Source organism: Acartia tonsa, chromosome 5 (assembly GCF_053477335.1).
Source record: "Acartia tonsa isolate MP-2025a chromosome 5, ASM5347733v1, whole genome shotgun sequence".
NCBI classification, from domain to species: Eukaryota; Metazoa; Arthropoda; class Copepoda; order Calanoida; family Acartiidae; genus Acartia; species Acartia tonsa.
The window spans coordinates 6,763,263-6,777,439 of record NC_137264.1 but is presented as its reverse complement, the minus strand read 5'-3'; the positions used below and the strand labels follow the sequence as shown (position 1 = coordinate 6,777,439).

The window sequence follows — 14,177 nt, the reverse complement described above, 5'->3', positions numbered from 1 at the left end:
AAATAAATTATCCCTAAATTAGATTAAAATTACTTGGTTAAATAATTGGGACACTATAAGTATAAAGATTTTATAAAAATATCCAAAGTTTTTAGATATCTTGGTTTTAAAACTTTGGGTACCTGTATTAAAATTTTATTATATAAAGTAGTAAGCTTTTTTGTCTGTCACGATGGATCTCGCTAACCGCTGAACCAATATTGTTCTCCTTTACAGTGAAGCTTCATATAGATCCAGGGATGGTTTTTAACAATTTTATCAAGGGTATCCCAACCCTACCAACCCCCCCAAAACAGAAAAAAAATATTTTTTACTTTTCTTTTTTAAAACTCAAATCGAAAGTGAGGGGGGGGGGGTAAAAATTCCCCCCTCCCACCTTAAGTGCCCCTAGAGGCTTCTAAATTGCGTAGTCTCTAGTAAATACGTATTACATATGTAATATTAATTCCTTATTTATTTTTCAGACGACCTGTAGACAAAATCCTGAACTGAGTATCATGTTAGAAATGGCCACTGTTTAACTTAGCGTCATAGGTAAGAAAATTTATTTCTTCAGTATAGCTTCGAAACCGATTAATATCCGCTGGATTAGAACTGGTTCTCAGTCAAATTGAAAGATCATGCCTAGCATCATATTAGCGTCATAGGTAAGAACATCATTGCCAGTATAGCTTCGAAACCGATTAATATCCGCTGGACTAGAACCGGTTCTCAGTCAAATTGAAAAATCATGCCTAGCATCGTATTACATCCAGTTTTCTGTGAATATTAAAATGTACAATCATAATATTAAAACCAGTTTTGTTAGCCCGTGCCTTCCACATCTCGGGGCTAACCAAACTTAATCTTATAATTTTTCTTTTTAATATCCGCCTAAAGCTGGCTATAATACGCTGCGAAAGATAACTATTATCGTATTGTATAAGAGGCAAATTTCAATGTATAATAAAATAAAAATCATAAATTAATCCATGATTTGTTGGTTCGGGCCTTTGGAATCTGAGGGCAAACAAAACCATTCTAGATTGTTTAATATGAGAATAATAAAAATTGTACTGTGAGAACTATGTACGTAGTAAGAAAGGTATCGTAAAACTATAAAATGCATTTTTAACCAAAAAATTACAAAATAAAATGTAAAGTGTTCGGTTAAAACGAAAAATTATTATTATTTTTAGTAGCAAGGCTTCTTTGATACTAGCCTTTACTGCCTGTCTGTCCTTCTGTCATGCATAATGCGGTAGTTTTCGCTATTAATTAACATTCACGTACTCTCGCTGCACTTTTTGAGATCTGTTTTGTAACAACATACTTAAAAATGCATCTTATAATTCAGGGATAGAAAATAATTGCGCGAAAAATATCAATTCCTTATTTATTAATCAAATCTAAAAGTCCTTATAATTTTAGAGCATAGCCACTTTAAGACTATATGTACGTTTGTCCGTCCGACCATCCAAATGTCAATCTGTGACAAATAAGTTTTTATTTATGCCAGTAAATATACCTTTTTTCTTTATTATTACTGTATACCAGTTTTAGGACCTTTTTAAATTTTACTAATTTTCAGCTTTTAATTGCTGTTTTATTACAAACATAATTGTCCTTGTTTTCATAAATATATAAATCATTCTTAAGAAAAATCACACTATTATTTTTATAAAAATGCCTTTGGAAACGTAAATAAGATTATTTTTTTATTAGGACTAAGAAGTTGTAATTAAATAACTCGTGGGAAACAGCATATAGTGTCCAATAAAAAATGACGTCATACAATACAAATTACCAATGACAGGCCAGTATGCATTGTAATTGACTAATTACTATCATTAATCATTTGCATTGTATGACGTCAATTTTTATTGGACACTAATAGCTGTTTCCACTCCTGGACATCTATCAACTAGAGTTGGCTCAATATAACGGAGTGGGGACAAAACACCTAATTTAAAGATGCCTAACTAAAAATGCCTAACTAAAAACACCTAAGTTTAAAAATACCTAATGTTAAAAACACCTACGTTAAAAACACCTAATTTATAAATGTCTAATTTATAAATGCCTAATTTAAAAACGCCTAACTAAAAATGCCTAACTAAAAATACCTAATTTTAAAAATGTCTAATTTTAAAAACGCCTAATTTAAAAATACCTAATTCTAAACTATCTAAACGCCTAATTTAACAATGCCTAATTCTAAAATATATATTTTTTTCATTAAAATACTTAAAAATTTGATAACATTAATCCAATTGGCTGAAGGATCTCGCTAGTCATTGAACCAATATGGTTCATCTTTACAATGAAGCTTCCCGTAGTTCATGGTTTATAACGCTTTTTGGGAGGTTACCAACACCTTCCAATGAGAAATCACCCTTTCAAAAAATCCCCCCCCCCCCCCTCCCCCCGTTTTTTTATATTTCTTTAATCTTTCTTTATAAAACTAGAACTAAAATGGGGGATGGTCAGGTCTACTATCACCCCCCAAGAAAGCGACACTACGGCTACTTAGTTTAGGGAAGAAACCAATGAAAATAAAAATTCATTTTTTTTGTCCTTCAACCTTTGATTTTACTAACAGGGGTTTTAGGTTTTTGGGTTTTTTTCAAAAAAGCAAAAATTTACAAAGCAATTTATTTTTCATTATTTATATAAAAAAAATATGTTTTCATTCACCCCTTGCATGTATTTAACAAAGGAATTACTCAATTATGTTCTAGCCTGTTTCTAAAGATTAAAAGAATGGACCTAATTGGTATCATGGCACAGTGGTTTTCTTTTTATTTTTATAGTAGCTATTAATAGGTTATTTTAGGTTAGGTTAGTTAAGAGGTAATGATTACCCCGCAGGGGTAGAAATAAGAGAAAAGCTACTGTGAAAATACTATGAAACTCGCTTGGACTTGTCTATCATATATTATACTATTGGCTTAGCCCCTCGCATCTATGGGCTTTACCCTAATAAACCCCGAACCACTTCATTATGCAATCTACATTTTCCTGGATATTTTGTCTACGGTAGTCCATAAGTGTAAATCTTTACAGTACATTGTTTCTATTTGTTAAAGCAACACATATGATAAAAGAAAAAGATTCTGTTTAAAGTAAAATGCTTATATTTCAATCAAAGTCTATATTTTTGTATTTTTTACCGATCCACTTCATTATGCAAATCAAAAGAAAATCAATGAGAAAACGTTTGTTTTGCCCTTTTCTCCACTTTTTAAAATTAATTCTGATAAAATAACAATTTTTTAAGAGATTTATGCATTAATTATAATGAAAAACAGTTTAAGGTAGATTTTATTGATTTTTCTAAATAAGAAATAATTGAAAAAAAGAAATTCTATCCCTATCACTTTAGAGGACAGCTGCCGACCCCCAGTCTTATGGATGAAGCTAAATACATGTAAAAAATAAAAAACTGTCTGAAAAGTATACAAAAATGTGTTTTGATGTGTTAAAATAATCCATTTTAAAATCTTGATTTTGAGGATGATGGCCTTTAAGATGCTCTTACTGGTGGTGATGGTGAGCTAAATGTTATCAAAGTGCATGCCCTTGAAGAAAACTTATATATTGAACTATGGTCCAATTTTTGTAGTCATAGCAGCCTCCAGCCAAGCAATATTAAAAAAGAAAAAAAATTGCAATTTTAATTACTAAAATTCATAAAGTAAATAATGTAGTTTTTAGATAATGGTTATATTTCATGTCGAGAGGCTCCACTGGAGGCTGCTATGACTACAAAAAAATGGTACATAGGTTAATAGACAAGTTGTTGTAATGGTCATGTACTTAGATAACATTTAGCTCACCATCACCACTAGTAAGAGCATCTTAAAGGCCATCATCCTCAAAATCAAGATTTTAAAATGGATTTTTTTAACACATCAAAAAACATTTTTGTATACTTTTCAGGGTAATTTTTATCTTTAACATGTATTTAGCTTCATCCATAAGACTGGGGGTCAGCAGCTGTCCTCTAAAGTGATAAGGATAGAATTTCTTTTTTTCAATTATTTCTTATTTAGAAAAATCATTAAAATCTACCTAAAACTGTTTTTCATTATAATTAATGCATAAATCCCTTAAAAAATTGTTCTTTTATCAGAATCATTTTTTAAAAGTGGAGAAAAGTGCAAAACCAACGTTTTCTCATTGATTTTCTTTTGATTTGCATAATGACGTGGATCGGTAAAAAATAAAAAAATATAGATTTTGATTGAAATATAAGCATTTTACTTTAAAAAAAATCTTTTTCTTTTATCATACGTGTTGCTTTAACAAATAGAAACAATGTACTGTAAAGCTGTACACTTATGGACTACCGTAGACAAAATATCCAGGAAAATGTAGATTGCATAATGAAGTGGTTCGGGGTTTAGGTAATTTTTTTGTTTTTTGGGGGGAGGTTGGGGGTCGGTGTCCCACCCCTCAAGAAAATAGCTTAAAACCACCACAGGACCATTATATATATTTCCTGAAAAGTAGAATCCAACCGGTTCAGTGGTTATTGGGATCTTAAGGGACAAAAATCAAGCTACTTTGTATTATAGATAATCAAATATCTTATATTATTCTAGCTTTTACAGTAAAAAAAACCTAAAACCCCTAAAATACCCCTATTACCCACGGCCCTGGGGTATTTTAAAAAAAAAAACGGGTTTTGCACAACCCTGCTCATTTGAGGTGCCACAAACTAATCATAAAATTTTATTTTTAAAAGTGAAGCTTTTCTATAATTAGGGTTGATCCGTCTGTACGTCCGTCCAGTTTTCTATTTCAAACTATATTTTGAAATCTTGGAGGGGGGTCGTAACCCCCCCCCCCAGCCTTATTGAATTCCCCTCCCCACTTCAATCGCTCCTAGAGGACTCTAGGGGGTGTAGCTGCCGGTTTAATATATTCAACAACAGTTTTAAGATATGCTTAAAATTAGGTTTTTTTAAATTAGGTATTTTAAAATTAGGTATTTTTAAACTCAGGTATTTATAGTTAGGTATTTATAAAATTAGGCATTTTTAAAATTAGGTGTTTTGTCACATTAGGCATTTTTAAAATTAGGTATTTTTAAATTAGACATTTTTAAATTAGGTATTTATAAATTAGGTGTTTTGTCACATTAGACATTTATAAAATTAGGCATTTTTAAATTAGGTATTTTTAAATTAGGTGTTTTGTCCCCACTCCAATATAACTATATCGCTATTGGCTAGTTTTCTATAAGTACATATCTATTTATTTATTTCTCAATAAATCAATTTTCCTCCCCCGCCATTACTATCTAAAAGAAAGAAGTAAACATTTATTAATTTAAATGATTTTAAAAAGATTTTTTCAATTATATTTTTTTCACATTACCATCACCAAAGGGTTAATATGATTAAAATTTTAGTTTTAATATTTTAACACAAAGGAAGTGTCACCACAATCGAATTCTTTTAAAATACAGTTTTCTTAGATTTACTCTATTATGAACATATATTATTTATTTATGAAATAAGGATTAAATACTTCAATGTAATTCAAATATCTACATGAAGTGAAAAACTTAATTCATTCCATAAACAAATAGGATAAAGGTCTTATCGCTTTGGTCAATGAGAGTTTAATGAGGATCATTGGAGCACTATGAGTTTTAAACACTTTACCATTGGAAGACTCGAGCTCATTTATAGACGTTTATTTCCTATATAGATCTGTCATGGATCTTGATGCAATAAAACAGGCTGTTTTGTACATGTTAAAAATTGGTAGATTTCATTAAATAAAAGTAATCGCAAATATACTTAGTAAATAAAAGCATACAAAAATGAATAATTATCCCTCTAATCCCTGGCAAAGTTGATAACATCTTACCAATTTTAAAATGTTTTTTTTTCTGTTGTAGGACATGTGTTAATATCCAGGGGTCAGGCCTTATTCATGAGACATGCTGACCCCGGCCCCACAGGGGTTAAACCTATAAAAAATAGAATATGTAAACACTTTACTTTATTCAACTATTTTTGAGAATATTCAGCCAGGGATGCAGAGATAGGGCCATAGTAGATTTCGGATCATGAAAAGAAAACGAAGTTGCGGGTTTCGTCGTATTTTCACAGTACCTTTTGATAGGTTTTATTAGGTTAGGTTAGGTAAATGTTAATGATTGCCCCGCAGTGTTTGAGCACTCCACAATGGCTAGAAATAGGAGAAAAGGTTCTGTGAAAATACGACGAAACCCACTGCTTTGTTTTCTTTCCATGATCCCATATTTCTTCATAGAAAGAAGACAAATCTTTTTTTTATTATTATAAAACATTGTAGAAATAAATACATTTTTATCAGGGATGGAGTGGACTTTGGACTGTAAATTATACTGTCACCCAAATTTGTATAACCACGCTATAAAACTTTGGGTACTTTTATTAAATCTTTTACCAACCAATGGTGTGAAAAATTTTTCACAAATAATATAATCTACAGAAGTAGTAATTAAGTTTATCGTAATTGGGTATGTACATTGATTTTTAATCCATTGTCTTATCCCTACTCAACCGTGCTTTTGCTGTATGTGTAAATGGCAGTCCCCCGTCTGTATTTATCTGCTTCGTTACTTAGGACATTGGCATCCTTGTTAAAAAACAGCTACATACTTAAATTAATAAACGTATTAATTTTAGAATAGTTTATTGATTTAAAACGCAAAAGCAATACTTGAACGAGTTATCCATATAAAACTATCAGTGCATTTTCATATAAAAAATTAAAACAAGATTGATATGATGCAAAGAAATACATCTTCGTTTTGTATTGTTTTAAAACTTAACGTAGTTGTGGTTAATTTAGTATAGATTATCTGCATAAAGTCAATAAGAGTTTAGCGCATCGTATTATAGACAGCGTTCCGCGGATATTGAAATAATATAATACAATATTTAAAACCAGTTAGCCTCCAGGGGCCGAAGTCCCGGTCTAACAAAACTGGTTTAAATTTTATGATCTTTATTATATTTCTATGGAAAGTTGTCTGTAATACGATGCTATACATGATTTTTGAGTATGGCTGAGAACCGACTGGAAATAACATTATACTAATAATTTAGCTAGGGTTCCACGCCAAACGTAGGAGTGGAAAAACATCGGAGTGGACAAAGGCAAGAGTCCCAAACGTCGGAGTGGGACAAACGCAGGATTGGGACAAACGTCGGAGTGGACAAACGCAGGATTTTTGGGACAAACGTCGGAGTGGACAAACATAGGAGTCCCAAATTTTTTTTTCAACTTTTAATTTTTTTCTTCAATTTTTAATTTTTTTTAAATTTTTAATTTGTTTTTCAATTTTTATTTTTTTTTCAAATTTCAAGTTTGTCCCCTCCGACGTTTGGGACTCCTGCGTTTGTCCACTCCGATGTTTGGGACTCCTACGTTTTGGGTAGGACCTTAGATAGCACTTCATTTGGATAAGCCACGAAGCTGAAAGGTTTGAAATTTGGCTTAAACTGCGTCATAACAAATGCCTTTAAAAAAGTGTACCTACTTCTACTATGTCATAAGTTTTACATGAACTGTACTAAATAGTTGATATACTGCCTTGGCCAAAATCAGGCGCAACTCATTACCACAGTTAGGACTAACAGATGAAGGTATTGTTATTAAAGGGTATGGTTGTCTGTTATTAAATGGGATGTTAAAGTGCAGCCCTTGGGAACTACTACATTGCATTGGTATGAAGCACTGGAAAGTGTCATTTGTGACGTCATAAAAATACGTCTAAAAAAGAAGGGCTAGAAGAGAAGTGGGAAAGGAAACCCATAAAAAGAGATAGATTTAGACGTATTTTTATGACGTCACACATTACACTTTCTAGCGCTTTTATTGGCATATTTATTACTAGCAGCTTCGCACCTAGCCTCTAGGGGCTTTGCCCCAAGGGGTTTGATAAACCTATTTTTGAGTTATTTAAATTTAAAAATAGAAAAATAAAATTTAAAAATTCTGGGGGGGTGCAATTTTTTTTTTTTTTGGGGGGGGGGGGTAGTCGACCACCTTTTTAATTTTTTTTTTGGGAGGGCTATATTTCATTTTTTGGGGGGGTTGGGGGTGTTCCACTCCCAAGAAAATAGCTTAAAACCATCACAGTACTAGTAAATATATTTCCTAAAGGATGAGCCCAATAGGTTCAGTGGTTACTGAGATCTTAAGCTTCAGACAGACATCGTACTACTTTGTATTATAGATTTATAGGTATTAATTACTTATTTGCATACCTTACCTATAAATAATTGTAAAAATAACCCAAAAACCAAATCAATAATTATTAAAAAAATGTAAAAAATGCGAAAACAGTCAGTAAGGGAAACAAACACTTGTAAAGACATATGCAATGTATCTGAAAATAATAAAAAATGGCCAAGGGTCTAAAAATTTTGGTTGTTGGTCCATAGATAGACAATAACAACTGCCCCCGCAATTTAACAGCCACAGTCATTTAGAATGGGACAAAATTTTAAAATTTTATATTGTTATAAATTTGTGGCTCTATTGCCTTTTAGGGTCTGTTGCTTCAATCCTTTGTAGCAGAAACGGATTTTTTAATACTTCTAAACTAGTCAATAACTTGCCTTAATTTGGTAAATAACACATAAATTCACTTCAAAATTGGTTAGCTTAGGTTCAGTTGGATTGGCAGATGAAATTATGCTTATTGATAAATTGCATTTAAACACTTTTAATTTTTTTTGTCCAATTTTAAGCTACAGTGAATATTTTGAGTAGTGCATTGTCTTGTAACGGTGTTATTGAAAAAGAATGCTATGACACAACTAAGGATCGTACAGTGGGAAAAATCTTTAACTTTTGACAGTGAAAAAAAAAGTTCATGATTTTTTTTGCATAAACTTGTGTTAACACCCCTTTGAAAATAAATTAACAATGAAATAACAACCTCTGACAAACCCTTAGCACGCCACTGTTTTTTGTTTATTTCTTCAAAATTAAATCCGGCTTTACGAACTAAAATATTATTTTCTTTATATTCCTTTTAATTTCCACCGTGATAAAATATTGCATTCCCGAATAATATGCTAAAAATTGCTTTATACAGTTGCAGTGACCACGATATTATAAGACCGACACATTTTCCACAAATTTTTAACTTTACAAAAGTATATAGGTGAAAGAATTAAGATTAATTTAACTCAATGAATAATTTTTTTTGTTAATTTTTGTGTAAAATAACTCTAAACCTGATTCAACCAATTTATTATGATTCAAATACTACTTTATATTGCTTGTAATGAACAAATTACGCGTAGGGATATTGCCAAACTTGTGTTTAATATTCGTATCAACCATACCTTAATTACTTGAACTTTCAATATTATTTACTTGGTTTAGTTAATTATTATCTTTATTTATACTGAATAGTGGTCTACTGTTATTTTCATATAAACTGTCATTAGAAATTTTACAAGAATAACAGTTTTATAAGTGGTTAAGCCCAGAACATAAAGCAAATTAAAAATCAAATGACATTAAAGAAATATGTTAATTGATGCAAGAAAACTTATTAATTATTATTGGCACAAGGAATATTCTGTAAAATATCAGAAGATTATCTCATATAGCTGCCAGAAAAATAATATTTAATTAGGTCTAATTTAGACGGATGGACAGACTGACTGGTAAGGTACAAACGGACGGTTAGGTATTGTGAGTTGAAGAGCAACTCTGTTACTAAAAATAAAGTCGTAATAGAATGAAAAAGTTTAGCAAAAAAAACAGGACCATAAAGATATTTGCTTAAAAACAAAGCATAAAAATAATATGTATTTCTTAAAAATATTATGCAGTTATTGTTGTGTTTTTGGCGCACAGCTTCTCTTTAAATTAATCATAAAAATAATAGCAGTGCCCTTACTTATATATAGGGACTTTGTATACGAATGGGTTGGGAAGGGAAGAAAAATAGCATAAAACATGCCAAGACATATGTGAATCGTTTCAGTAGGTAATTAAATCTTCAGCTACAGAAAAAAACCTTACTACCTTACATAATGGGATAGTTTCATGGCCCAAGATTTTTAAAGACATTCAGACAGGTCTCCTAATTCTTAAAAATAACACTAGCGGCTGCCCCCCTAGCACCTAGGAGCTCTGTATTCGAATGTGTATGAAAAGCAAAAAAATAGCCTAAAACCGCACCAAAACTTAAATTAGATAGCATAAAACCACATCGGAACCTATGTGAAGCTACCATAAAATTGAGAACTTAATCGGTTCAGAAGTTGGTTATCGAAATCTTAAACTACAGACAAAAAATACCTTTTTACAAAATATATTAGGGAAATAATCACATCAACTTTTTTGTCATATTATTTGTAAAATCTATGTTTTCCGACAAACTTTAAGAGTAAACTGAAATAGTTATACAGATAAAAAAAATGACCCAAATTTTCAGAAAGAAAGGAAAATTTGGACCCAAAATCATATGGGTACCCAAAGATTTCAAAAACATATTTTCTATGGATCAGTAATATTTGACATAATATCATTTAACATAAATTCATTTCACATAAAACATTTGACATAAAATCACTTCACATAAAGGTACATTTGACATAAAAACATTTGCCATAAAGGTACATTTGCCATAAAGGTACACTTCACATAAAAACGTTTCACATAAAGGTACATTTGACATAAAGGTACATATGATATAAAGGTACATTTGACATAAAGGTACGTTTGACATAAAGGTACACTTGGCATAAAGGTACATTTGACATAAAGGTACACTTGGCATAAAACGTTTCACATAAAGATACATTTCAAAGTCTACCCGAGGTTGTCATTTTTTTCCCCGAGCATGGCAACCGGTGAACAGAATCTCAGTTCTGCACCACAAGCCTCGCACATGGCAACCGGTGAACAGAATCTCAGTTCTGCACCACAAGCCTCGCACGACTGAAGTTCCCATGTCTATACAGTCATATTTATATGAAAATATTTTTAGAAGATTTTTGAATTTTTTTTTGAAGATTTTCCATTTTTTTTTAAATTTTAAAATTTTTTATTTATTATTAAAAGAAAATCTTCAAAAAAAAATTCAAAAATCTTCTAAAAATATTTTCATATAAATATGACTGTATAGACATGGGAACTTCAGTCGTGCGAGGCTTGTGGTGCAGAACTGAGATTCTGTTCACCGGTTGCCATGCTCGGGGTACCTTTATGTGAAATGTACCTTTATGTCAAGTGTACCTTTATGTGAAATGTACCTTTATGTCAAATGTACCTTTATGTCAAATGTACCTTTATGTCAAGTATACCTTTATATGAAATGTATCTTTATGCCAAATGTACCTTTATGCCAAATGAGTTTATGTGAAACATTTTTATGTCAAATGTACCTTTATGTCAAATGAGTTTATGTCAAATGATACTTTATGTCAAATGTTTTATGTGAAATGAATTTATGTGAAGTGATTTTATGTCAAATATTACTGATCCATTTTCTATTTCACTGGCACCCAAACATTGGGTACTTCTATTGGACACGTAAATTTATCGCCCATTGTCTTATCCCTTAAGATCCCTGCGTATTTAGGAACAAACCAGGACAAATGAGTATAATCTAGGATATAGATAAAACCCAATGATATCTTTTAAGACTTTTTAAAATATCTACATTAGTGTATGTTTATATAAGGTAGCTAATTTTACTTTCATAACATAGTCTAAAACCATCTTATTTTCCCTGGAAAGATCAGTCGTGTAAGTCCAGCCAGAGTCGTAATATCTCGTAAACAGCTGGACTGATGATTCTAAAATTTTCAGAAAAGTTAAGTTATGGTCATAGGCAGGTTTTATGCTAGTTTGCAAGGGAATGCATCACCCGTTAAAAGAATTATTGCACCCCCCTCCCCCCCCACAAAGCGAAGCTTTTTTGCACCTTAAACCTTAACCTTCCACAATTTTTTTTCAAGGTCTATATTTTAAAAATTATGTTAAAGATCAATTTATATTCTATTGGCTAATCTAAGACAAATAAGCTTCTTATTAATTAAATTTTGGCTATATACCTAAAAATCTTCACAAAACAACCCTACATCATGTTGTTAACAAGGAAGAACATAAGTAGCAAAGCACATCAAAAAAATTATGAATAGACAAACGGACAAAGTAAGCTATAGAGCAGATTTTCGGATGTCATAAAGAGATAGAAAGAATATGCTATAATTTGAAGAAGAAATAAATATCAATCCTTTAAAATGAAAATTTTTTTTTTGTCTATTAGAGCTTGACCGACAAACCGACGTAACAAAGAAAGTGAATAATGGATGCTAATTGGTTACAGAGAATATTCACAAAAATTTCAGCTGTCTATTTTAAACAGTAACCGAGAACAATATATTTCCACTATAGCGTTACGGACGGTCCGAGAGACTAGCTAATTGACAGACATAGTGATAATTTATTAAAACATCCAAAGATTAAAAGAGAAGAGGCACAAAATAAAATTTCCATTGTGTATTATATAAAAAAAACTACTGTTATTGTCTTATACAGAATTAAGTTATATTTGAAATGATAAAAATTTCGTACATTTAATTGCTTTTCTTTTAAAAAAGCTTCGCTTAATGGACGTTAACCTCCTTGTTTCTTTTGTTGAAAAATTTGAAATATTTAGGACACCCTACTGGCAAAGTCACCACCAAAACAGCAGGAGGGTGGCTACAAAAAATCGACATATTTGAACAAAACGGTAGCTGCAGACCAATTTATCTTTTAAACGCTTATTTTTTATTCCCGAGAAAAAAATTAATTTAACGGTGCCTTAAATATGGCAACTGGAAGATTGGTGTGATTATGATGTTGTTGTAATAAAAATATTAAAATAGCGATAATATATCTATAATACAAAGAAGAATGATGTCTGTCCGTGCGTCCGTCTGATTTTTTTAATTACCTAGAGACTAGGAGCAAAGCCGCTAGTTAATAAATATATCACAATAACCTCGATAAATAAATCTTATGTCACTAAATTAAAACATGAAAATAACTTTATTACATTTAGAATTGAACAGAAAATAACAAATACAAATTGGTCGGACATTTCCCAGTTACTAAGTAGTTGTGCTATAATTTCCTTATAACTTTTATGTATTAAAATATTCATTCTTTTTGTATGAACACCCATCAAGCGTGGGTTTTAATTGTCCCTCATTGTTTTTTAATCTTTGTCAATTTTATATGCATATAAGCATTCTATATATAAACGGTGGTAAGATACATTTTTGGAGAATAGTCCCTTTCGTGGCAACGCCCCTTAAGGGGCGATTCGTCGTATTTTTAAAATGGCTTTTGATAGGTTATTTTAGGTTAGGTTAGGTTATATTGGGTTAGGTAATTGCCCCACAGGGTTAGGCAATTGGCCCTGCATTGGCTAGAAATAGGAGAAAAGCTGCTGTGTAAAAAACGATGAATCGCCCCTTATGGAGCGTTGCCACGAAAGGGACTGTACCCCATTTTTGGATACAAAGCATCTCTATAAGCAATTTATCTATGACTTAGTGTATTAAATTTTGCTTAGATTTTTTTTATATTTTTGTTTAATCTTTATCAAATCTATGGTAATTGATCAATTATACATCTTTGTATTATTAAGGCTAGTGGCTTGAGACAGCGTAAAGTGCTGCCAAAAATGACCATTGAGAGGCCAGTATCAATTTTACCATTGCTCAATAACAATGTATTCTTGCCTATCATTGGTAATTTTATTATATGACGTCATTTTTTTGGATACACTTTACGCTGTTTCTTGTGACTTCGCATAACCCCACTTAATTTTTGTTTCAAAAAGGTATTCGTTTCTAGGATTTATTTATATTATGAGAGTTGGCCCCTTGGGGGGCAACATATAGTAAAATTGACGACGTCTCCATTTGCCCCCCAAATACAATTTAAGATTTATTTCACTTGTTGGTCATACCTTATACCCTGAGTTGCATGGGCGTCCAAGCTTTTTTATTTAGGGGGCTAAAATTTTGAAAATACAAATGCCGTAGGCACCCCCAAGCTCATTTTTTTTTTGGGGGGGGGGTAATCTTTATTTCATAGAAGCATTTTTTTTTATTTGGGGGGGATAAAAATTAAAATTCAAAATTTTGGGGGGTGACTACGGCACC

The 14,177-nt window shown here is 31.4% G+C and overlaps 1 protein-coding gene across 1 annotated transcript in view; it reads left to right on the top strand.

The window, feature by feature from the left end:
* The first annotated feature begins 641 nt into the window (after positions 1 to 641).
* Positions 642 to 14,177, top strand: part of LOC145318621 (uncharacterized) — a 48,046-nt gene continuing 34,510 nt past the window's right edge. The window contains exon 1 of the mRNA XM_080160012.1: positions 642 to 647. The gene's annotated coding sequence lies outside the window, so the exon portion shown is untranslated. The remainder of the gene's footprint in view (positions 648 to 14,177) is intronic.